Source organism: Microtus pennsylvanicus, chromosome 1, assembly GCF_037038515.1.
Source record: "Microtus pennsylvanicus isolate mMicPen1 chromosome 1, mMicPen1.hap1, whole genome shotgun sequence".
Lineage (NCBI taxonomy): Eukaryota > Metazoa > Chordata > Mammalia > Rodentia > Cricetidae > Microtus > Microtus pennsylvanicus.
This window is the reverse complement of record NC_134579.1, coordinates 80,012,688-80,039,109: the sequence shown is the minus strand read 5'-3', so window position 1 is coordinate 80,039,109 and position 26,422 is coordinate 80,012,688. Positions and strand designations below refer to the sequence as shown.

General features: G+C 39.7%; 2 pseudogenes; both read left to right on the top strand.

Annotated features, from left to right (window-relative positions):
- Positions 1-26,422, top strand: part of LOC142839899 (diacylglycerol O-acyltransferase 2 pseudogene) — a 177,410-nt pseudogene that overhangs the window by 132,655 nt on the left and 18,333 nt on the right.
- Positions 6,814-7,640, top strand: LOC142839892 (protein FAM204A pseudogene; annotated as a pseudogene).

The following is a 26,422-nucleotide window of genomic DNA, read 5'->3' as shown; positions in this document are numbered from 1 at the left end:
AAACAACCTAGATGCCCCTCAATGGAAGAATGGATAAAAAAGTGTGAAATATGTATGCATCAGAGTACTACTCAGCGGTAAAAAAACAATGACATCTTGAATTTTGCATGCAAATGGATAGAAATAGAAAACACTATCCTGAGTGAGGTAACCCAGACCCAAAAAGATGAATATGGCATATACTCACTCATAAGTGGATTCTAGCCATAAATAAAGGACATTGAGCCTACTATTCATGATTCTTGGAAACTAAATAAAAAGATAAACCCAAAGAAAAACATATAGTTATCCTCCTGGATATTGGAAGTAGACAAGATTGCCAGGCAAGAATTGGGAGCTTGGGGTGGGATGGGGGTAAGGGGAGATGGGGGGAGAGAAGTGAGAAGGGGAGGATGGGGAGAGCTTGGGGGAATGAGATGGTTGGGATGGAGGAGGGGTGGATATGGGAGCAGGGAAGTATATATCTTAATTAAGGGAGCCATTTTAGGGTTGGCAAGAGACTTGACTCTAAAGGGGTTCCCAGTGTCCAAGGAGATGTCCCCAGCTTGTTCCTTGCACAGCTGAGGAAAGGACACCTGAACTGGCCCTATCCTATAGCCACACTGATGAATATCTTGCATATCACCATAGAACCTTCATCTGGTGATGGGTGGCTATAGAGACAGAGACCCACATTGGAGCACTGGACTGAGCTCCCAAGGTCCAAATGAGGAGCAGAAGGAGGGAGAACATGAACAAGGAAGTCAGGACTGTGAAGGGTGTGCCCACCTACTGAGCTAGTGGGGCTGATCTATTGAGAGCTCACCAAGGCCAGCTGGACTAGTACTGATGGAGCATGTGACCAAACTGGACTCTCTGAATGTGGCTGACAATGAGGGCTGATGAGAAGCCAAGGACAATGGCACTGGGTTTTGATTCTACTGTTTACTTAGGCAATATTATATCCTTCTGGAGTTTTTGATGGAGTTCAAGAATAGTTATTATTATAGTTTTCATTAATTATGATTAAATATTAAGTAGATATAAATATTGTAACTGTAATTCTTGCTTGATAACTGTTTTGTTACAGGAAGTACATTGTAAGCAACTTCTAAAACTCTAGAATTTGCAGAGACATCTTGCTACTTTAATAGTCACCCAAAGTTCTTCTGTACCATTGGGGCATCCATCTTCAGCCTACAGGTGCATAGTATCCAACAGATCATCATGAGGTCGTGGCCTTCCAGCAAAATTCTGGTATGGTTGACTCTGGTGGTAGCTCCATAGCGTCTCTCTCTGCCTTCCTCCTCCCAGCATTCCATTTAGGTTTCCCTTCCTAGCTCTGTTCCCATACACCTCTGCTATAGGCCTAAAGCAGTTCCTTTATTAACTAATGAAAGCAAAACAAAGACAGAAGGACCCCCTACACCATTATAGAGATCTATTCCAGTTTGATAGGTACTCTTCAAGTCTTTAAAAAACCTCTAGAATATGGCATTTAAACAACACAGGAGTTTTCATGACAATGAAACACATCTGCTCCTGGCAACACAAAATTACTTGAAAAGGAAGATGGGCATTGAAGAGACTTCTTATGGAGCTTTTTAGCCATTTGGGCAAGAAACTAATCTTGTCTGGACTGCTTAATGAACTGGACATGTAGGACCTACAGAAAAATGACTGCTGAACTTGCCTAAAAGTGAGGTGATCCTTTGTGGTTCCTGCTTCATGAAAGAGTCTGCTAGACATTCTACAGGACACAGAAAAATGTCACTGACAAACTGCCAATATTAGTGGAACTGTCTTTGAAAGTTCCTGCTTCATGGAAAAATGTGCTGGATACTATGGGCCTGTAGGCTGAAGATGGATGCTCCAACAATACAGAAGACCTTTGGGTGACTGTCCAGGCAGTGAGATGTTAATTCTAGAATTTTGGAAATTTCTGACAAAGTTTTTGTTGAAGAGAGTGTGAAGTAAAGGAAGTGCTCCCCCATTGCTCTTTGGATTGCAAACTGGTACAACCACTTTGGAAATCAGTATGGTGGTTTCTCAGGAATTTGAGAAACAACATACCTAGTATCCAGCAATACCACCCTAGGGCATATGCCCATAGGATGTTCAATCATACTACAAGCACATTTCTCAACTATTTTCATAACAGTGTAATTTGTGATAGCCAGAACATGGAAACAACCTAGGTGCCCCTCAAAGAAGAATGGATGAAGAAAATGTAGTACATTTAGACAATGAAGTACTTACTGCTCAGCAGTAAAAAACAATGACATCTTGAAATTTGCATCCTAACAAATGGAAGTAGAAAAACAATCCTGAGTGAGCTAATCCAGACCCATAAACATGAAGGTGGTATATACTTACATATAAGTTGATATTAGACAAAAAAACCAAAGGATAACCAGCATATAGTCCATGACTCAATAGAACCTAGGTAAGAATAACCCTAAGAGACGCATACATGAATCACCCTGTTATTAGAAGGGTGCTTGTTTTTTCCTGGCTGCCAAGACCATAAAAAAATCACACAGCAACTATATTATTTGCAATACTGTTTGGCTAATAGATTAAGTATAGCGTATTTCTAACTAGATATTATATCTTAAACTAAAACATCTCCATTAATCTGTGTATTGCCAAGTGGTTGTGGCTTACTGGCAAGGTTCCAGTGTGTCTGTCTTCAGTGGCAGCTACATGGCTTCTCAATGACTCTGCCTTTTTTCTCCCAGAATTCAGTTTAGGTTTCCTGCCTAGCTCTACTCTGCCCTATCACAGGTCAAAGCTGTCTTTATTCATTAACCAATAAAAGCAACACATATACACTAATACCTCCACACCATTTCCCTTTTTCTGTTCAAATAAAAAGGAAGGTTTTAACTTTAACACAGTAAAATTACATATAACAAAACAGTTATCAAGCAAGAATTATAGTTACAATATTTATATCTACTTTATCTTTTATCATAACTAAGGAAACTATAACTATATATTCTTCAACTTTATCAAAGACTCCTGTAGTAATATGGGCGCTGGGGGCTGCGTTCCCAACACCCCAAGCCACCTGCCAGGCTAGCTTATGCCCCGAAATAATTACACAGACACTGTATTCATTTAATCACTGCTTGGCCCTTAGCTCTAGCCCTTACTGGCTAATTCTGATATTCCAATCAACCCATCTCTAACAATCTGTGAGCACCGGTCTTACCGGGAAGATTCTAGCCTAAGTCCATCCTGGGTCGGAGCTTCATAGCGTGTGTCTTCCCTGGAGCAGGTAGCATGGCGTCTCTCCTGCGTCTGCTCCAGAGAGGAGAGCTGTCGAGTCTGAGCTCACTTCCTCTTCCTCCCGGCATTCTGTTCTGTTTACTCCACCCACCTAAGGGTGGGCCTATCCAATGGGCCTAGCAGTTTCTTTATTGCTTAACCAATGTTATCAACAGATTGATATATGACACTCCCCCATCACTTCCCCTTTTTCTGTTTAAACAAAAAAGAAAGGCTTTAACTTTAACATAGCAAAATTACATATAACAAAACAGTTATCAAGTAAAAGTTACATCAGAAACATTTATACATATAACAAAATTGACCGTAAATCTCTATCAATAAAGCAAAATCTATACTAATTCAAATTATTCATATCTATATCATATCCCTCTTTAAATGTAAAAGAATTTATAAACTATATTTGGGAACATGGGCGCAGTTTTTTCTCTCCAAACTGCTTCCTGCTGAATGGGGGCGTCGTTAATTAGGTCTTTCATGGTATAACCTGTGTGCTAGTTTCATCTCAGTTGGCAGTTGAGCGAAGCAATTTTCTGAAGATGTTCACAGCAACCATTCAGGAGGACGTGGTCCATCATACCAAATCGGAATAGAAGAAATCCATAGAGTCTCATCCTCTGTGAAAACAAAAGAAGAATCTCTTTTCCAAAGTATCATATCCTTAGATCCAAATTCTGAAATCATACCCTCATGATATCCGTTCTGGTTCCACTTGGCAGCCCATATAATGAAATATCTGTCTGTACTTAGCTCCTTTACAGTCAAAAATTTTAAAGAAAACACAATGTACATAATCCAGACTCTCTGTGAATTTTCCATTTTTTACATAGCTTATTTTTCTTTATTTCTTTTAATCTCTTAACTATATGTACTCTGTCTCTTTAAAGACTTTACCTTTTTTTTTTAACCATTAACTTTATTCTTTATATTCCTTTTCTTCTCTCTCTCAAGCCTACGTACATTCATCCAACAGTGTGACTCATTTAGTGGTCTCAATCTGTCCTATTGTGAATCTGCAATTTTTTACTATCCAGGAGCACTTTTGATTTGCACCTTTAAATCACTAGGCGCTTAAGAATTTAAGCTGTGACATTCCTAGGTTAACTTTTTGCTTTTTGAGCGTATATCTGTAGACCAGGCTGTCTTTGAACTCTCGGAGATCCGCCTGTCTCTGCCTCCCAGGCATTGGGATTAAAGGCGTACACTACTACACCTTGAACTCACAGAGATCTGTTTGTCTCTGCCTTCTAGGCACTGGGATTAAAGGCGTGTGCTACCACACCTTGAAGTCACAGAGGTCTATCTCCCTCTGCCTCCCAAGTGTTGGGATTAAAGGTGTGTACTACGACACACAACAACTCTCTTCCTTTTTTTTTAAGAACTTCAACTTTTAGCTTGCATATATTTTTAACACACTTTAAACCATTCAGAAATTTTCTCTGTCTTTGAATCTCTCTTTACTGTATATCTCTCTTTTTCTGACCAAAAGAGCCTTTAATTTACCAAGCAATATCAGTGGGACTACAGGCGTGGCTCTGCCAGCTAGATGTAGCCCATTCCTTAGCTTTCCAGCCTCATGGCTGAGGTACTGGCTGTAGCCATGTTTATAGCATTTCAAGGTCCCTGCCAGCCAGCGAGCTACAACAGACAACACTCAAGTCCTCTCTCTGTAGCCGGCCCTCCTGCCTCAAACAGTCAGAGTTTGCCCTGGCAGGATGGCCCAGAAAGCCGGCATTTTAAAACAACACAGGTTTGTTCCTGCTGCTGAGTCAGGAAAATTTCAAAATGGAGGACGTACCATTTTGAGCTAGCTCTGGGGCTACCAGGTAGGAGCGGCACTCAGCACTTTAATTCTGAGACTGAGTGTGCAACACAGAAATTCTTTTCATCCAAGTAACATCCAAATCTGACACGCAGAGCACTGCGCAGTCTAAAAACACGTCTCTGTATGGCGGCAGGAATCCGCCATGCTCTTCCGCCTGCCTAAGCCTGATTCTGCCTTCTGCCCAGGAGCAGGCGGGGAGCTCTGAGTCATCGTCATGGTCTCAGAGCACTCTCCTTCCAACCCCAAGCGGGAACACAAACATAAAGCCAGAGTTTGCACTGGCGGCACAGCCCCAGTAAGCCACGTTTTGAAATGACACAGCGTTTTTTCTGCTGCTGTTGCCGAATCAGGAAATCTCTCTACAGCACGCCACCAACAAACAGCAAAAATCTGTGTTAAACTCTCTCTCCCTTATTTTTAAGCCTTCTCAGGTTTGTTAAGTGGGTTTAGTCCATCACGTGGGCGTCATTTGTAGTAATATGGTCGGCGGCAGGGTTGCGTCCCCAAACACCCCAGCCGCCTGCCCGGCTCGCTTATGCCCCGAAATAATTACACAGACACTGTATTCATTTAATCACTGCTTGGCCCTTAGCTCTAGCCCTTACTGGCTAATTCTGATATTCCAATCAACCCATCAATAACAATCTGTGAGCACCCGTCTTACCGGGAAGATTCTAGCCTAAGTCCATCCTGGGTCGGAGCTTCATAGCGTGTGTCTTCCCTGGAGCAGGTAGCATGGCGTCTCTCCTGCGTCTGCTCCAGAGAGGAGAGCTGTCGAGTCTGAGCTCACTTCCTCTTCCTCCCGGCATTCTGTTCTGTTTACTCCACCCACCTAAGGGTGGGCCTATCCAATGGGCCTAGCAGTTTCTTTATTGCTTAACCAATGAAATCAACAGATTGATATATGACACTCCCCCATCAGACTCCAGAAGAATATCTTACCTAAGTAAACAGGAAGTGCATTGTATGCTACTTCCAAAACTCTAGACTTGACAGAGACATCTCCCTGCTCAGACAGTCACCCGAATTTCTTCTGTATCATTGAAGCATCCATCTTTAGCCTATAAGCACATAGTATCTGGTAGACATTTTCATGAAGCAGAAAATTTCAAAGAGTGTTAAACCCATATTGGCAGTTTGACAGCCATTTTCTTCTCTGTTTTGTAGAATGCCTGGTATACTCTTATCTGAAGAACTGTTTCATTATGTTTTAGGCAACTTGCAAGTCCAGTTCATACAGCATAACAACAAGCAGTTCAGGCAAGACCAGTATATTGCCCAAATGGCTAACAATCTCCATAAGAAGCCTCTTCGATGCCCATTATCCTCTTGACATTGATTGGTGCTGCCAAGAGCAGATGTGTCTCATTGTCATGAAAAGTCCTAAGTTCTTAAACATTTTAAATGTCATATACTGAAAGTCTTTGAAAGATTTAAGAATCTGTATCTATCTGAAATATATTTCTGTACATCTAGGAATCTTAACTAACATGACTACAAGTTTAACTATTATAGATGACTATCTATTAACCTGTATCTCTGAGTAAAATATCAGAAGATTTTATAAAGAACAATCATTGACCATTCAGGTACAAGAACACTGCACAAAAACTGCCAATCTTCCAAAGACACCAACAAATCTGCATGATTTGCTCAATGGCCTTTAACAATAGAGACGCGGATAAGGCAAGATGTTGCTGGGGTTCTAAGATGGCTGGGGAGCCCCTGCTTCCCGGCCAAAGAAAAGATGTGGAGTGGGCTGTTACCTCCTGGGCTAAATGAAAGCGATATTGAGTCAGATTCTGAAGATGAAGCCACACTAGAGAATCCAGAACTTAGAGAATTTAATTTACAGGAAGATGGAAAGACTGACAGCAGTAGCAAGCCAAGGATGTCAGATTTCCCAGCAGGCAAGCCAAAACCGGAAACAGAGGCTGATGCAAATGCATATGAGAAGTGTCCTTCTGGAACTCCCTTGAACATGTGGAACAGATTTCACGAAAGACATTCTGAACAGAAAAATTCAACATCGCGGTTCAGACAGAAAAAAAGAAAACGCTCCAAAAAAGGCAAATCAAAGAATGAAAAAGAATCTCACAGTGAACAGTCCTCGAGTGAAACACAGTGGAAGGAGCTTACTCAGTACTTTGGAGCCAATGATAGATTTGAACCGCCGGTTAAACAGAAAAAAATCTAGAAATCAGGCCTTGAAAAGAGGATAGACCAGGCTGTGGAGGAATGGGATGTTGAGAAGGCTGAAGAGCTCAGCAACCAGCTAGCTACTCGAGAGCTTGTTGTAAAAATTGCCAAAGCAATTGCCTGCCACAAGTTTGTTAAAGCCAAAAAGGAGGCTGAAAACTCACAGGCTGCTCGAAAGAAGAAGAAACTGGCGTGGGGGTTTGAAGCAAAGAAGAGATGGAAAACTAAAAGCAACGTGGGATATATGTAGCCTCGCAGAGTTCTTTAGGACATTCATTGAGAGACTAACTGGCCTGCTTCATTTACCAAAAAAGATTTTCCTCCTTAGGTTTAAAATGTCAGAAAATTGATTAGGGTAGAAAAAGTTAAGCCTAAAACTTGGGAGCTGATAATAAATTCTTTTCATTCTTTTTTCTAGAAAGTTTGTAAAGGAAATGAGCATTTTTATATTTGTGTAAGAAATTTTAAGCATATGTACAAGATGGGAAGAGTTTTATTTATTTGTATAAACCCACAGTTTAAAATCAATTTTGTGTTTCTTCTGTTAGGTCTAGCATAGCCTCTGAGGTCCTTGTACTTCCATATCTATTCTTAACATGACTGTACTTTTTCTAGAATTGTGTTTTTCAGATTGGCTTTTGTTTATGATAGATTAGTCATAAATATAAAAATTATCAATTGTTACTGACTTTACCAGTGACTTTAATTATTTCAAGAATAATTATTGATTCTTTATGGAGGCAGTAGAATTCATATTTTCTAGTCACATAGTAAAAGCAATTGATTAATTTTTGTGTAATGTCAGTGGACATAATTACAGTAAAATGGTAAAAGTAACACATAGACAGAAGGACATCCTACTCCAGTAAAAAGTGGACATAACATCTCTGGAGAATGATTTCAGCTTTGCCTAGAAAATATCTTTCTAACTATTTCTCAACCATGTCATTCTTTAAATTGTGATTGTTGTTTGAAAAGGAAATGGTCCGATTGTGCTAGACAGATAGTTGTAACTCAGGATATCATAACTCTTGATATCTAACAGCTCATGTGTTGTTACCTCTTCCTCTGCCAATTGAAAGATGAAATGAGTTAATGAGGCTAAAGAGAGAACTAATACCTGGGAGTCATTGTCCTTAGGTATGTGTTTTACAGTCCTAATGGAAATCAGTCGTTTGATAACTGGCAACACTAAATGTGGACACTGTGAAAAATTAGTCATGATTTTAGTTATATTTTTAGATTTAAAGCAGTAACAGTTTCATTAACTTATGGTGATATGTAAGTTTTCTTTATGTAAAGAATTAGTGAATAATTTTTTTGCTCATTAAGAGGCCAGATGTTGCACACACTTAATCCCAGTAATCAGGAGGCAGAGGCAGGTGGATCTCTGTGAGTTTGAGGCCAGCCTGGTCTACAGAGTGAGTTCCAGGACTGCCAATGCTACACAAAGAAACCCTGTCTAAACAACAACAATAATAATAAAAAAACAAATGTCAAAAAAAAACAATAGAGATGCTTCAGGCTTTAGAACAGCTCATAGAAGAGCAGCTAAATGCTCAGCATATTCAAGAATCAACCAGCCCTTGGAATTCTCCTGTGTTTGTTATTAAAAAAATCTGGAAAATGGTGAATGTTAGCAGATCTAAGAGCTGTTAATAAGCTAATGGTCTCTCTACAGTCTGGCATTCCTTTGCCTTCTCTATTGCCTAAAGGATTGTCTCTTATTATTGATTTAAAAGATTGTTTTATAAGACAAAGACAGAAAAATTTGCTTTCATGTTGTCTGCTTATAATAATTCTCAGCCTGTTAACAGATATCAATGGAAGATTCTCACACAGTTAATGTTAAATAGCCCTAACCTGTGCCTATGTTTTGTACATCATCCATTGGAAATGATACACAAACAATTTTGGCAATCTATAGTTTACCGCTATATGAATAACATTTTATTAACTCATTTAAATGTCAATATTTGAAGAATGTCAATGTTTGAAGAAATAAAGAGAGTTTTGCCTTGTTGGGGATTATAGTTTCTCCTAAAAAATACAAAGAGGAAATTATATGGATTATTTGGGCTATAAAATAGATGTACAAAAAAATTAGACCCCAGAAGGTGCAAATTATGAGAAATCAATTGCAGACTCTTAATGACTTTCAACTATTGTTAAAAGCCATTTCCTATGGCCCACTTTTGGGATAAAACCTGATTAATTGATTAATTTAAACAAAACCTTAGATGGTGGCAAGGACTTAAATAGTCCCAGGAAACTCTCAGCTAAAACTGATAGAGAATTGGCTTTGATAGAAGAGAAATTACAGAATGCACATGTGAATCATGTGAATCCAAATCTTAAGTGCCTTCTGGTCACATTCCCCTCCTAACATTTCCCTACAGAAATTTTAATGCAGAGGGAAGATATTATAATAGAAAGGATCCTTTTCACTTCATAAATTATGTAAAAAATTAAAACTTGTGTGGAAAAGTTTTTGAGTTAATTCTAAAAAGAAAATTGAAGCTTTACCAATTAATGGTAATAGAACAAAGAGAAAATGTAGTACCAATCACTAATATTGAAATTGACAAACTATGGGAAGAAAGTGAAGCCTGGCAAAAAACTTGTAGTAATTTTTTGAGAGAGATTAACAGCAGTTATCTGTCAATGTCTAGTGCGTTTGGGTCCCTGAGTAAGGGTCTCGTGCAAATCAGGACACAGGGGATACAGATTGTGAACAACTGCATTACATGCTTTATTTTGTATGGCTTTTTATACAGAATAAAAAACATTACTTCAACTCTTAAACCCCCCTTTACTCATGTACATGATCATGAGAAACTCTTGTCTCACCTTGTAAGAAAATTACCTCAATTAATAACAGTAATAAAAATGAAAAAAGTACATAGAAACAAGGCAAAAAGTATACAGAAGCAAAGCACTCCTTAGTAACTGGTAGAGCATAAAGAACTGAGCTCAAAGGCCACTTCCTCATCCAGGGTACAGATTTTGACAAAACATTTGAGAAATGGGCAGAGAAAGTTTGCTTTCATCTATGCTTGGTTTGCCAAGCAACCATTTCCCAACTTCATCTCATCTGTCCCAGGAGGAGCCTGCACTCTAAGCCAGTTCTGTGTCTCCACCACTATTCTGAAAACAAGAGAATTCAACTTATAAAGAGAACTAGCTGGATTCATCTCAAGGTTGTGAAGGAAACACCAATAAATGGAGCCCCTGCATTCTATACTTATGGAAATAAATCAGTAAAGGCAGCTTGCAAATCATAAAATTTAAATAAAGTGGATCAAAGCTTTTATGATTCTGTCCAAAAGTCAGAATTATATGCTAGTCTCATGCTACTAGGGGATTTTAAAGAACCTCTCACCAAGGTTACCAGTTCACAGTATGCAGAAAGAGTTGTTTTGCACATTGAAATCACTGAATTTATTTCAGATGATACAGAATTGACTTTATTAATCATTCAGTTACATAATATAATCAGGAATAGGAATCATCCTATACAAAACACACATCCAATCTCATACAGGTTTGCCAAATCTTCTAGCACAAGGTAATGGGAAAATAGATCAATTATTGATTACAAATGTGCTGAAAGACTCAGAATTTCATAAAAACATCATGCCAATAGCAAAGGTTTTAAAAATAAAGACTTTTCTATCACGTGGTACCTAGTCAAGGAAACTATAAGGAAAAATGCTACTTGTTCTTTACACAAGCAAACACCACTAACTGCAGAAAGTAACCCAAAGAGTATTCAAAGGAATAAAATCAGACAAATGGATGTGTTACATTTTGTAGAATTTGAAAAACTAAAATCTGTACAACACACCATTGATAGCTATTCAGGTTTTCAATGGACAAAAACTGCTTTGAGTTTGGAAAAGACTGATTCAGTAAACACACATTTACCAGAAGTTATGGGCTTCATGGGTATACCTGTACAATAATGACAGACAAAGCTCCAGCATATGTCTATAAAAAATGAAACGGGTTTTTTGCTTATTATAATAGAAAGCATATCACAGTTATATCACACAATCCTACATGGAAGGCAGTTATAGAAAGATCAAATTGAACCCTGAAGGATATGTTAAATAAATAGAAAGAGATAATAAAGGCCCAAAGAAATATATTGTATAATGCTTTATTAACTTTGAATTTTCTAAATGCAAAAGAGAAAGGAACAACAGCTCTGTAGAACCATTTGATAGTAGAAAAAACTATGGAATTAAATCAACCAATATACTTTTTATTTATTTATTTACTGTGTAATTTTATTTTATTTATTTTTTATTTATTTTTTAAATTTATTTATTATGTACACTGTGTTCAGCCTCTATGCCTGCAGGCCAGAAGAGGGCACCAGATCTCATTACAGATGGATGTGAGCCACCATGTGGTTGCTGGGAATTGAACTCAGGACCCCTGGAAGAGCAGTCAGTGCTCTTAACCTCTGAGCCATCTCTCCAGCCCCTATTTTTTATTTTTTTAAATTTATTTATTTATTAAAGATTTCTGTCTCTTCCCCCCCACCGCCTCCCATTTCCCTCCTCCTCCCCCAATTAGGTCCCCCCCATCAGCCCGAAGAGCAATCAGGGTTCCCTGCCCTGTGGGAAGTCCAAGGAACCCCCACCTCCATCCAGGTCTAGTAAGTTGAGCATCCAAACTGCCTAGGCTCCCACAAACGCAGTACGTGCGGTAGGATCAGAAACCCATTGCCATTGTTCTTGAGTTCTCAGTAGTCCTCCTTGTCCGCTATATTCAGAGAGTCCAGTTTTTTCCCAGGCTTTTTCAGCCCCAGGCCAGCTGGCCTTGGTGAGTTCCCAATAGAACATCCCCATTGCCTCAGTGTGTGGGTGCACCACTTGCGGTCCTGAGTTCCTTGTTCATGCTCTCTCTCCTTCTGCTCCTGATTTGGACATTGAGATTTATGTCCGGTACTCCAATGTGGGTCTCTGTCTCCTTTCATCGCCTGATGAAGGTTAATATTCAGGAGGATGCCTATATGTTTGTCTTTGGATTCACCTTCTTATTTAGCTTCTCTAGGATAGCAAATTATAAGCTCAATGTCCTTTATTTATGGCTAAAAACCAAATATGAGTGAGTACATCCCATGTTCCTCTTTTTGGGTCTGGCTTACCTGACTCAGGATAGTGTTTTCTATTTCCATCCATTTGTATGCAAAATTCAAGAATTCCTTGTTTTTTACTGCTGAGTAATACTCTAATATGTATATATTCCATACTTTCTTCATCCATTCTTCCATTGAAGGGCATCTAGGTTGTTTCCAGGTTCTGGCTATTACAAACAATGCTGCTATGAACATAGTTGAGCATATACTTTTGTTGTATGATAAGGCCTCTCTTGGGTATATTCCCAAGTGTGGTATTGCTGGGTCCAGGGGTAAGTTGATCCCGAATTTCCTGAGAAACCGCCACACTGCTTTCCAAAGTGGTTGCACAAGTTTGCATTCCCACCAGCAATGGATGAGTGTACCCCTTTCTCCCCAACCTCTCCAGCAAAGGCTATCATTGGTGTTTTTTATTTTAGCCATTCTGACAGGTGTAAGATGGTATCTTAAAGTTGTCTTGATTTGCATTTCCCTGATCGCTAAGGAAGTTGAGCATGACCTTAAGTGTCTTTTGGCCATTTGAACTTCTTCTGTTGAGAAATCTCTGTTCAGCTCAGTGCCCCATTTTATAATTGGGTTGATTAGCCTTTTACGGTCTAGTTTCTTGAGATCTTTATATATTTTGGAGATCAGACCTTTGTCAGTTGCGGGGTTGGTGAAGATCTTCTCCCAGTCAGTGGGTTGCCTTTGTGTCTTAGTGACAGTGTCCTTTGCTTTACAGAAGCTTCTCATTCTCAGGAGGTCCCATTTATTCAATGAGGTCCTTAATGTCTGTGCTGCTGGGGTCATACGTAGGAAATGGTCTCCTGTGCCCATGTGTTGTAGAGTACTTCCCACTTTCTCTTCTATCAGGTTCAGTGTGTTCGGACTGATATTGAGTTCTTTAATCCATTTGGACTTGAGTTTTGTGCATGGTGATAGATATGGATCTATTTTCATTCTTCTACAGGTTGACATCCAGTTTTGCCAGCACATTTGTTGAAGATGCCCTCTTTTTTCCATTGTATACTTTTAGCTCCTTTATCGAAAATCAGGTGTTCATAGGTTTGTGGGTTAATGTCAGGGTTTTCTATTCGATTCTATTGTTCAACTTCTCTGTTTTTATGCCAATATCAAGCTGTTTTCAATACAGTAGCTCTGTAGTAGAGTTTGAAGTCAGGGATGGTAATGCATCCAGACAATCCTTTGTTGTATAAGATTGTTTTGGCTATCCTGGGTTTTTTGTTTTTCCATATAAAGTTGATTATTGTCTTCTCCAGATCTGTGAAGAATTTTGAAGGGATTTTGATGGGGATTGCATTGAATCTATAGATTGCTTTTGGTAAAATTGCCATTTTTACTCTGTTGATCCTCCCAATCCAAGAGCAAGGGAGATCCTTCCATTTTCTGGTGTCCTCTTCAATTTCTTTCTTCAAAGACTTAAAGTTCTTGTCAAATAGATCTTTCACATCCTTGGTCAGAGTTACCCCAAGATATTTTATGTTATTTGTGGCTATCGTGAAAGGTGATGCTTCTCTGATTTCCCTCTCTGTTTCCTTATCCTTAGTGTATAGGAAGGCCATTGATTTTTTGGAGTTGATCTTGTATCCTGCCACATTACTAAAGGTGTTTATCAGTTGTAGGAGTTCTTTGGTAGAATTTTTGGGGTCACTTATGTATACTAGCATATCATCTGCAAATAACGAAAGCTTAACTTCTTCCTTTCAAATACGAATCCCCTTGATCTCCTTATGTTGTCTTATTGCTATTGCTAGAACTTCAAGCACTATATTGAAGAGGTATGGAGAGAGTGGACATCCTTGTCGTGTTTCTGATTTTAGTGGGATGGCTTTGAGTTTTTCTCCGTTTAATCTAATGTTAGCTGTTGGCTTGCTGTAAATAGCTTTTATTATATTTAGGTAGGACCCTTGTATCCCTATTCTCTCCAGGACCTTTATCATAAAGGGGTGTTGAATTTTGTCGAATGCTTTTTCAGCATCTAATGAAATGATCATATGGTTTTTTTCTTTCAGTTTATTTATACGGTGGATTACATTGATAGATTTGCGTATGTTGAACCAGCCCTGCATCTCTGGGATGAAGCCTACTTGTTCATGATGGATAATTTTTCTAATGTGTTCTTGGATTCAGTTTGCCAGTATTTTGTTGAGGATTTTTTGGTTGATATTCATGAGTGAGATAGGTCTGTAATTCTCTTTCTTGGTTAAGTCTTTGTGTGGTTTTGGTATCAGGGTAACTGTAGCTTCATAAAAGGAATTTGGCAATGACTCTTCTGTTTCTATATTGTGAAATACATTAAGGAGTATAGGTATTAGTTCTTCTTGGAAGTTCTGTTAGAATTCTGCATTGAAACCATCTGGTCCTGGGCTTTTTTTGGTAGGGAGGTTTTTGATAACAGCTTCTAATTCTTCGCGACTAACAGGTATGTTTAGATTGTCACCTGGTCCTGGTTTAACTTTGGTATATGGTATTTATCTAAAAAAGTGTCCATTTCTTTTACATTCTCCAATGTTGTGGCATACAGGCTTTTGTAGTAAGATCTAATGATTCTCTGAATTTCCTCTGTGTCTGTGGTATGTCCCCCTTTTCATTTCTGATCTTATTTATTTGTGTGTTCTCTCTCTGTCGTTTGATTAGTTTGGATAGGGGTTTATCAATCTTGTTGATTTTCTCCAGGAACCAGCTTTTGGTTTCATTGATTCTTTGTATTGTTTTCTGTGTTTCTATTTTGTTGATTTCAGCCCTCAGTTTGATTATTTCCAGTCTTCTACTCCTCCTAGGTGAGTCTGCTTCTTTTTTTTTCTAGAGCTTTCAGGTGGGCTGTTAAGTCTCCAATGTGTGCTTTCTCTGTTTTCTTTAGGTGGGCACTTAGTGCTATGAACTTTCCTCTTAGGACTGCTTCCATAGTGTCCCATAAGTTTGAGTATGTTGTTTCTTTATTTTCATTGAATTCAAGGAAGACTTTAATTTCTTTCTTTATTTCTACCTTGATCCAGGTGTGGTTCAGTAGTTGGCTGTTCAGTTTCCATGAGTTTGTAGGCTTTCTGGGGGTAGCATTGTTGTTGAATTCTAACTTTAATCCATGGTTATCTGATAAGACACAGGAGGTTACGAATATTTTTTTTGTAATTGTGGAAGTTTGCTTTGTTACCGAGTATGTGGTCAATTTTCGAGAAGGTTCCATGAGCTGCAGAAAGAAGGTATATTCTTTCCTATTTGGGTGGAATATTCTATAGATGTCTGTTCAGTCCAATTGATTCATTGCCTCCATTAATTCTCTCATTTCTCTATCAGACAGAAATCATGTTTCTGTCTGATTTACCTGTCTATTGGTGAGAGAGGAGTGTTGAAGTCTCTTACTATTAGTGTGTGCGGTTTGATAGCAGCCTTGAGTTTTAGTAATGTTTCTTTTATGTACGTGGGTGCTTTTATATTAGGGGCATAGATATTCAGGGTTGAGACTTCACCCTGATTAATTGTTTCTGTTATGAGTATAAAATGTCCCTCTCCATCTCTTCTGATTAATTTAAGTTTGAAGTCAACTTTGTTAGAAATTAGTATGGCCACACCTGCTTGTTTCTTAGGTCCATTTGCTTGATAAACCTTTTCCCATCCCTTTACTCTGAGTAGGTGCCCGTCTTTGTGGTTGAGGTGTGTTTCCTGTAAACAGCAGAATGTTGGATCCTGTTTTCGTATCCAATCTCTTAGCCTGTGCCTTTTTATAGGTGAGTTGAGTCCATTGACATTAAGTGATATTAATGACCAGTGGTTGTTAACTCCAGTCACTTTTTTAGTAGTAGAGTTTGTGTGTTTCCCTTCTTTGAGTTGTGTTGGTGAGGAGTCTCTATATGTATGAGTTATTGTGGTCATTGTTGGACTCCTTGGTTTGTGATTTTCTTTCTATTACTTTCTGTAAGGCTGGATTTGTGACTATGTATTGTTTCAATTTGTTTTTATCCTGGAAAATTTTATTTTCTCCATTTATAGTGAACGAAAGCTTGGCTGGGTATAGTAGTCTGGGCTTGCATTGATGGTGAGAGAGTGCTTTTTAGAGAGACTCCTACTTCATGGCTGCATTCAGGATCCTGTGCCGGGTTTCTGTGTTCTGTCTCTACACCGGCGCTTCTGCCACCTACTTGTTTTTTCAGAACTAGAGTTGGGAGTGGCCACTCACAAACACTGTTTTCAGCAGCTCTGTGCCTTGTAGACTTGTCTACAAGCTAATTCTATGGAGGCATTTTCTCGATTAAGATTTCTTTTTCCTGGATGATATTGACATAAAACCTTGCTGGTACAGATGGTTTCGCTAGTCTATTTAATAGGGATGCTTCCTGCTTTATCCTATGAATAATATGTATATTACATATACATACATATGCATCAGTGTGCACATATGCATATATATACATGTTAGGTTTAAATTAAATTTACACACATTTTATGGGAAATCTAGAATTAAGAAGGTTCAATTCATCTGCCTTACCCATCTCCTGAGAGTCGTGGTGTTTCATCCTGAGATCAGCAATCTTTGCTTGTTTCTTTCAACAGTAAATGCGAATTGGTGTGTCATATTTTGATTTACCTAGCATATTAAAAGATACTTAACTTTCTTTTCTTTATGACAAACCTATAGGTGACTTCTCTGAAATTGCCTTTAACCCATTGCTCACAGGTCATGGCCATATTATTCTAAATTACAAGATGCTTCAGTGTTGAGAGCAGAACACAAAGTGAACTTTAAATTCAGATACTCAGCACACAATGCCTTTAGATGAACGTGCATACTGTTTACAAGGATCAGTTATTAGACCCTGCAGGTGTAGATAAATTTCCAAGAGGAACCATAAGATGATTGCTTGGTAGCTGCTGCCTCTGCTCCATGGTAACCATCATCTTTTCTTGCCCAGTTTCAGCAACAACACAATGTGAACATTATAGACGATGTCATTTGAGGGTCCAGCGGTTCAAGCCTTTCCAACACCATTTACAGAAAGATGCATGGTTGAAAGAGGTGAGTGAAGATTTTGGAATGACAAAGAAACGTTATATTTGTTCTTTATGTAGTTATAATTATTTTATCTCAGCTTAGTGGAGGCTTGTAATGTGTTATCTGACTGTGCCTATGCATAATCATTTATAATTAGTTTTCCATTTTGTTTGCTCTAAAAATTAATCAGAATAATTTTAGAAAATAATTTGCCTTGAATCCTAGCAGCTGCCATTTTTTCAGCAACATTGTCCAAGGCACTTAGACATTTGAAAAATACTGCTAAAACATGAGGGGCATCATCTTTACTTACTGAGGCCTGAGGTGTTTCAAAGGCAATAGAAGGGATGGCTGTATTAAGTGGAACCTTAGGAAAGGCTTCTAGGAAATCATTTTGATATGTACTCATGACAGTCATAAATTGCACATATGACGATGAGTTTTGGATCTCAGCATAACACTTGATACACTTAATCTGACAGAAGAGAAAGTAGGTAATACAGTTGTTCTTTTGATGATGCAATTGTCTTTGAGTCATGACTACTCCTGCAAGCAACCCCTTACATGTATGCTTGTAAGTAAACACAATGAAATTTATTGGTTCACCATTTTGGATTTTGGAGTAATCAATCAGTTTATGGTTGGATTTAAAGCCCGATCTACAAAATAGAGTTGTTGTGTAACATTATTGCTAAGGAGACAGGAACAACTGTCTAATCACTCTAGATAATAAACCAATGACCCAAAGCATGGGTGACAACTCACAAAAGCTGGGAACCTCATGTGTAGAAAAGTGTTCTTTCCAGGCTGTTTGGGTAGCTCCACTTTCTTTCAGGAAGATCACCTTTTCTGAGTGTGTGTTTCAGCAGTCCTTACTGCTTCTACAGCCTGGGGGAGGGAGGGGCCTGGAGAGTTTGGCCAGTTTTAGAAAGTTCCTGAGGCTATTTTGAGATATTTACTTCCCGATCTTCAGTTTGCTAGCAAGAAGGAATGCTTCAGCTTCCCTTAGAATATTCTGGTGTTTCTCCTCTCTGTAAAAATCCTGACTTAACTGTCTCAGTGGGTGGGTGCACCCCTCGTGGTCCCGACTTCTTTGCTCATGTTCTCCCTCCTTCTGCTCCTCCTTGGGACCTTGGGAGCTCTATCCAGTGTTCCAGTGTGGGTCTCTGTCTCTATCTCCATCCATCGCCAGATGAAAGTTCTAGGATGATATGCATGATATTCGTCAGTATTGCTCTAGGATAGGGTCATTTCAGGTTCGCTATCTTCAGCTGCCCAAGGAACTAACTGGGGGCCTCAGCTTGGGCACCTGGGAGCCCCTCTAGGGTCAAGTCTCCTGCCCATCCTAAAGTGGGTCCTTTAACTAAGAAATGGGGTTCCGTGCTCCCCTATCCAACCTTCCTTTATCCCGATCCTCCTGTTTCCCCAAGTCCCCCCTCCTTTCCTTCTACCTTTTCTCTCCCCATCTCCCCTTACCCCCATCCCACCCCACCCCCAACATCCCACTTTTCTCCCCGGCAATTTTGTCTACTTCCCTTATCCAAGAGGATAACTATATGTTTTTCTTGGGTTCACCTTCTTACTTAGCTTCTTTAGATTCGCCTATTGTAGGCTCCGTGACCCCTATTTATGGCTAGAAACCAATTATGAGTGAGTACATCCCATGTTCATCTTTTTGGGTCTGGGATACCTCACTCAGGATAGTGGGAGCTCACCAAGGCCAGCTGGACTGTTACCAAAAAAAGCATGGGATAAAACTGGTCTCTCTGAACATGACGAACAATGAGGGCTGATGAGACGCCAAGGACAATGGCACGCGGTTTTGATCCAACGCAATGTACTGGCTTGGTGGGAGCCTAGCCAGTTTGGATGTTCACCTTCCTAGATATGGACGGAGGGGGGAGGACCTAGGACTTACTACAGGGCAGGGAACCCTGACTGCTCTTTGGACTGGAGAGGGAGGGGGAGAAAAGTGGGGGGAAAGGGAGAGGGGTGGGAGGAGGGGGAGAAGAATGGGAGGAGGGGGAGGGAAATGGGAGGCTGGGAGGAGGTGGAAATTTGTTTTTTTTCTTTCTTTTCTTTATTCTCCTTTTATCAATAAAAAAAAGAAAAGAAAAAAAAATCCTGACTTAAAATATCCAGTTGTTTCATCCAGTGTTTTAAGGAGCTTCCCTCAAAGATGGAAACTTTTAATCTCTGAGGAAACTGTGATTGGGCAGAAACTCACACCCGACACCATTTCAGGCTGGATAGTTCATGGGGCTCTACTGCTGTTATTCTGATAAATGCTATACTGCTAGTGTTAAACAGATTTTCTGTTGACTTGTTATTATACCCGTGGGTTAATGCATCTCTCAACTGTTCTATATGCAGTATACGGTGATTAACACAGAGACTCGCACAAGAGGTCAGTCTTGAGAGTGAGGGAATAAGAAATTCTCATCCCTAAAAAGGTACATTTGTATCACACACTCCTCTCCATGCATGCAGGGGTCCCTATGGGAGAGGAGGCAGCTAGAGTGTAGTAGCCAGATGTAGTGGACGTTTAAATGGAAACAGTGTCGTCTGCACACGTCAGGAGACAACACATTTTAAATTCAAAGTTATAAATTATGACAGCAGACACATCACCTGTTCAAATTTAAACCAAACAAATCCCAGAATGGAGAGGGGAGGTGGGCAGAAAGGACCATCCCCAGCACAGGGGTTTAGGGCAACTGATAGCTGTGGAGAAAGGAAGAGTCAGTTTTCTTAGGAGTGTAGTCACAAACGTTCAATAGTATATGGTCAGTACAAATTGGACTTGATGTGGAAGCTGCAGAGATGGCTCAGCAGTTGAGAGCACTGACTGCTCTTTCTCAGGACCTGGGTTCAAATGCCACATAGAGACTCACAGTCACCTGTAACTCCAGTTACAGAGGATCCAGTATCCTCTTCTAGATTCTGTGGGTACCAGGCACACAAGTGGTACACAGAAATAAATGCAGGCAAATTATTCATATCTATAAATTAAATAAAATTTAAATTGGACTTTATGTGCTTAAAAGGTGACACAAAGTTGGGTGCGTAGGGAAGATGGGTGGATTAAGGAGGATTTGTAGGAGGAGAATATGATCAAAACACATTGTAGAAAATTGTATAAAACTGTAATTATCTCAAAAAAATCTTAATGTAAGCACAGATTGTGCTTTTGCTTCCTAGCCACCCTGACCTGAATAATCACACAAAAACTATATTAATTACAATACTGTTTGGCTAGTAGCATATTCCTAGTTAGGTCTTACATCTCAAATTAACCAATTTCTATTAATCTATGTATAATCATGAGGCTGTGACCTGCCAAGGAGATTCTAGCATCTTTCTTCTTCGGCCGCTACATGGTGTCTCTGCCTACTCTCTCTCTATATTCAGTTTAGTTTTCCTTCCTAGCTCTATTCTGTCCTGCCATAGGCCAAAGCAGCTTCTTTATTAACCAATGGTAATAAAAGACATTCACAGCATACAGAGGGGAAACCCACATCATCTCCCCATATTGTCTAAATAAAAAGGAAGGTTTCAACTTTAACATACTAAAATTACATATAACAAAACAGGTATCAAGCAAGGCTTGCAGTTTCAATACCTTTTGTGAGTCTAAAGATTTATATCTAATTTATCTTTTATTGTAGCTAAGGAAAACTCTTTGTCTTCAACTCCATCAGAGACCCTAGAAAGATATTACCTAATTAAACAGTCACCCAAAGCTGTTCTGTAATTTTGGGGCATCCATCTTCAGCCTATAGGCCCATAGTACCTGACAGACTTTTTCATGAAGCAAGAAATTTGAAAGAATGTTTTGCATATATTGGCAGTTTGTCAGTCACTTTCTTCTGTGTTCTACAGAATGTCTGGCAGATTGTTTCATGAAGCAGGGACCCTAAAGTACTGTCTCACCTTCTTTAGGCAAGTTCAGCAGTCATTTTTCTGTGGGCCCTGCATGTCCAGTTTATACATCATACCATCAAGCAGTTCAGGCAAGAGCAGGTTCTTGCCCAAAAGTCTAGCAAACTCCATAAGGAGCTTCTTCAATGCCTATCATTCTCTCGAAGTAATTTGTGCTGCCAGAAGCAGGCATGTCTAGTTGTCAAGTAAAGTTCCTAAAACCTTTTAAATGCCATATTCTGTAGGTCTTTAAATTATTGAAGTTTATCTAACCAAAATGTACCTCTGTATATCTAGAAAACCTAACTAATATGGCTACAGGTTTGACTATTATAATTATCTATTAATCTTTAATTTTAAATTATACAGTTTAAAATGACCTGCACAAACACAATACCTTAAACTAGAGCAGAAATTCCTATACACAGTGTAACAAAATTGACCCTAAATTTGTATCAATAGACCAAGATCCATACCAACGCAAAGTATTCATCTCTATATCATTTATAATCATTTATAACCAACCTTTTGTAATAAAACAGTTATTTATTCTAGAGACTAGCTCAATTCAGGAAATATCCAGGCCAGCTTAATGATAAACAATTATATTTTTAATTGTTATAAGGGGAAACTCACGCCACAAGAATGGAAAGTCCGAGTTCAGCTGTGTCCAGTGGGAATCACCCAGAAAGAGCACACACCTGGTCCAATCCAATTTTTCTTCCTGGGTTCCAGGTAGGCATGCCTTAATTAGGCTCCACTTCTTAAAGGTGATTGGTTAAGAGAGCTTTCCCCATCATTTTATGAACATCATTTTGGGAATTTGGGCATAGTTTTCTCTAAAGTGTTTCCTGCTATTTGTTGGGCAAAGTATTTTTAGGGTTCCAGACACCTTTCAGGGGCTCTTGTTCCATTAAACCACATTATCCTGGAAGGAATTCACAGGTTCCCATCTTCTGTGGAAACAAAAGCAAACCCTCTTTTCCAAAGTAGCATGTCCTTGAACTCACATTTTGCAGTCAAGACACCTTTATGTCGGCTTAACTCAGCAGCCCTCACAATCACATGTCTCTCTGCAGTTAGCCCATTAACAGTAAAAAGTTAAAAGAAAACACAATTATATACATAATCCAGACTCTTTATGTATTTTCCTTCTTTCTGGGACTTTTTTATTCTATCACTCCTTAATATATATTTCATTATCTTTACTCTTTTAATTTATGACTTTTCTTCTCACTCTCCTAAATCCATGTACATTTATCTAACACTGTGACCCATTCAGAGATCTTATTCATCTAAATCATATTGTATATCTGCAGTCATTTTCTGATCACTGTTGTAAACTGTTGAGCAGGCATGGCTAGGAGCAGAGCGGCCTCTTCGGCTGCTGTTTTACCCTTCCCAGCTTTTCAACATGACAGATGTTCACTGCCAGCTCTGGGAGGCATGCTTACCACCCCAACTCTGGGAAGCAGTTGGTTCATGCCACCACCAAATAACTTTCATCATGCTGCCCACAAACCCCATTCAATCAGACCTCCCAAAAGAACCAGAACATTTGTGCTATGAGCATGGACCATGAAGTAGTTTCTTAAAGAAGCCATGCAATTTTTGCTCCTAAGGCTGAGTCTGGAAGCCTTCTCTTAAAGGAGTCATGCCTCTGTTCACTGCCAGCAGACAGAGCCAATCTGAAAAACAATGCAACGACCAACAAGCTCCAATTGACTTCTGTTTTTGTAGGTCTAGATGCCCTTTTGAAAAAGCTTTCTTTAATGTTGATGTACATTCCTGAACTGGGTGCCATTTTGTAAGTGGAGTTTTCACTTTTGTTTCTCGGCCACCCTGACCAACTCACACAATAACTATATTAATTACAACATTGTTTGGCCAATGACTTAGATATATTCCTAGCTAGCTCTTACATCTGAAATGAACCTATTTCTTTTGATCTATGTATACTACAAGGCTGTAGCCTACCAGTAAGATTCTGGAGTCTTTCTCCTTTGGCAGCTACATGCCATCTCTTTGACACCTCCTACTCTCTCTATGTATTCAGTTTAGTTTTCCAACCTGTCTCTGTTCTGCCTGACATAGGCTAAGCAGCTTCTTTATCAACCAATGGAAACAAAACATATCGTAGCATATGTAGGGGATTCCTACATCATCTTATTTGTAGCATTGTGTCTTTTTTTTAACCTTTCTTTCTCTTCCACATTTCTTTCTAGATACAAAATGAAGATGAATAAGATATACACTCATGTCATCATTAAGAACATTTATTATTTTCAAATTTGCATCGGAATTTCAGCCAGCACCTTCCTTCTTTTGCTGCATGTCTTCATGGTCCTTCAAGACTGCAGACTTAAGCCCACGGAGCTGATCACATGTCACTTGGCCCTTGTTCATATTGTGATGCTGCTCACTGCACTAGACTTTTGGCCTCCAAACATGTTTGAGTCACTGAATTTACAGAATGACTTCAAATGCAAGGCATTGTTTTACCTGAGCAGGGTGATGAGGGGCCTCTCCATCTGTATCACCTGCTTCCTGAGTGTGCTACCATCATCAGCCCAAGCACTGACTGGGTGGTTAAAACCAAACACACACTTACAAATTACATCATGTATATTTTCTTGTTTTTCTGGTTCCTCAACTTGTCTTTTAGTAGAAATGTCATCTTGGTCACTGTAGCTTATTCCAACACAAGCCAGACAAATCTACTTGTGGTCAATGAATACTGCTCGATGTCTCCAAGTACCCACATCAGGAGGGGACTGTTTTTCATTTTGACATTTTCCAGGGATGTCTTTTTTGTGGGTCTCATGATGTTCTCTAGTGCATACATAGTGTTTCTGTTGTTCTGGCATCATAGGCGATCACTGCATCTCCACAGACGCAGCCTCTCTGTAAGACACTCCCCAGAGCAAAGAGCCACCTGGACTATCCTGGCTCTGGTGAGTGTCTTTGTGGTCACATACTGGATGAACCTCATCATTTCATCTTACTCAACATTGCACTGGAGGTATGACACTGTCCTTCTGAGTCTTCAGAAACTTGTACTCAATGCCTATGCTACTGTGTGTCCAGTGATACAAATGACTTTCCAGAAGAGAATACATGATATTGTACAATTTATGTACTGTAAATACAGTTACTTTATAACATGATAATACTGTTTTTTTTTTCTTGAAAATAGATTACCAAACAGTCAGTTAACTAATCAAGAAACACAAAATTCACTTCTCTGGTTTAAATAAGTGTATGGAAGTCATTTTAATAGACATAAATTTTAAGATGATACCATCAACTACTACATAATTATTTTAGTTTAATGCTCAGCATAATCGATTTTTTCTTTTTTCTTTTAAATTTTGATTTATATCAATACCAGTCACAGTTCTAGCTTCCTTCCTCCCTCCCTCCCAATACCCTTACCTTTCTCTGACCCACCCCTATTCACTCCTCAGAAAGAGTAAGGCCTCCTATAGGGAGTCAGCAATGCCTAGCACATCAAGTTGAGTCAGGACAAAAACCCTCACTCTTGTATCAAGGCTGAGCAAGGCATCCTACCATAGAGAATTAGCTCCAAAGAGCTAGCTCATATACCAGGGTTAGATTCATGTTCTACTGCCAGAGACCCCTCAAACAGACAAAGACAGACAACTGTTGCCCATATGCACAGGGCCTAGTTTCATCCCATGCAGGCTCCCCATGTCTGTCTAGTCTGTGAGCTCTCATGAGCTCAGGTCAGCTGTCTCTATGGAGTTCCCCATCGTGAACTTGACCTCACCTTGTTCATATAATCCCTCCTCTCTCTCTTTGACTGGACTGCCAGTGCTTGGCTGTGGATCTCTGCATTTGCTTCCATCAGTTACTCCATGAGGGTTCTATGATGACAGTTGGGTATTCGCCAATCTGATTACAGGGAAAGGCCAGTTCCCCCTCTCCTCTATTGCGAGGAGTCTCAGCTGGGGTCATCCTGTGGGTTCCTCGGAATTTCCCTAGCAGCAGGTTTCTCCCTGACTCCATAGTGGCTCCTCCATCAAGGCATCTTCCCTGTTCTCCCACTTCATCCCTTCCCCACTCAACTACCCCTTTACCTCATGTTCTCATGCCCATCACCTCCCTTCTACCGCCTCCACCTCCAGTTTACCCAGGAGATGTCATCTATTCCCCTTCCCAGGGTGATCCATGCATCTCTCTTAGGGCCCTGCTTGTTACCTAGCTTCTCTTGAGCTGTAAATTGTTCTTTTTATTGGCTGCTTTACATGTAGCAGGATCCACTTATGAGTGAGCTCATATTGGGTTTTTTTTGGATTTTTTCATTTATTTATTTATTTATGATTTCTGCCTCCTCCTTGCCACTGCCTCCCATTTCCCTCCTCCTTCCCCCAGTCAAGTCCCCCTCCCTCGTCAGCCCGAAGAGCAATCAGGGTTCCCTGCCCTGTGGGAAGTCCAAGGACCACTCACCTCCATCCAGGCCTAGTAAGGTGAGCATCCAAACTGCCTAGGCTCCCACAAAGCCATTACGTGTGAGCTCATATTGTATTTGCCTTTCTGGGTCTAGGTTACCTTACACAAGATGATTTTTTCTAGTTTTTTCCATTTGCCTGCAAATTTCAAGATGCCATTGCTTTTACATCTGAATAATACTCCATTGTTAAATGTACCATATTTTCTTTATATATTGTTTGGTTGAGGGGCATCTAGATTGTTTCCAGGTTCTGGCTATTATGAATAATATCGCTGTGAACATAGTTGAGCAAGTGTCTATGTAGTATAATTGATCATCCTTTGGGTATATGTCCAAGAGTGGTAATGCTGGGTCTTGAGGTAGGCTGATTCCCAATTTTCTGAGAGACTTCCATAATGATAAGTCCTGGACCCACTACCAGGGGCCCCAAACGGGTCAAGCCATATAAGTGTCACACACTTTCAGAGGGCCTACTTTCATCCCATGAAGGCTCCCCATCTGTCAATCTAGTGCCCATGATCTCCCACTAGCTTGAGTCAACTGTCTCTGTGGTTTTTCCAATCATGATCTTGATCCCCCCTTGCTCACATGATC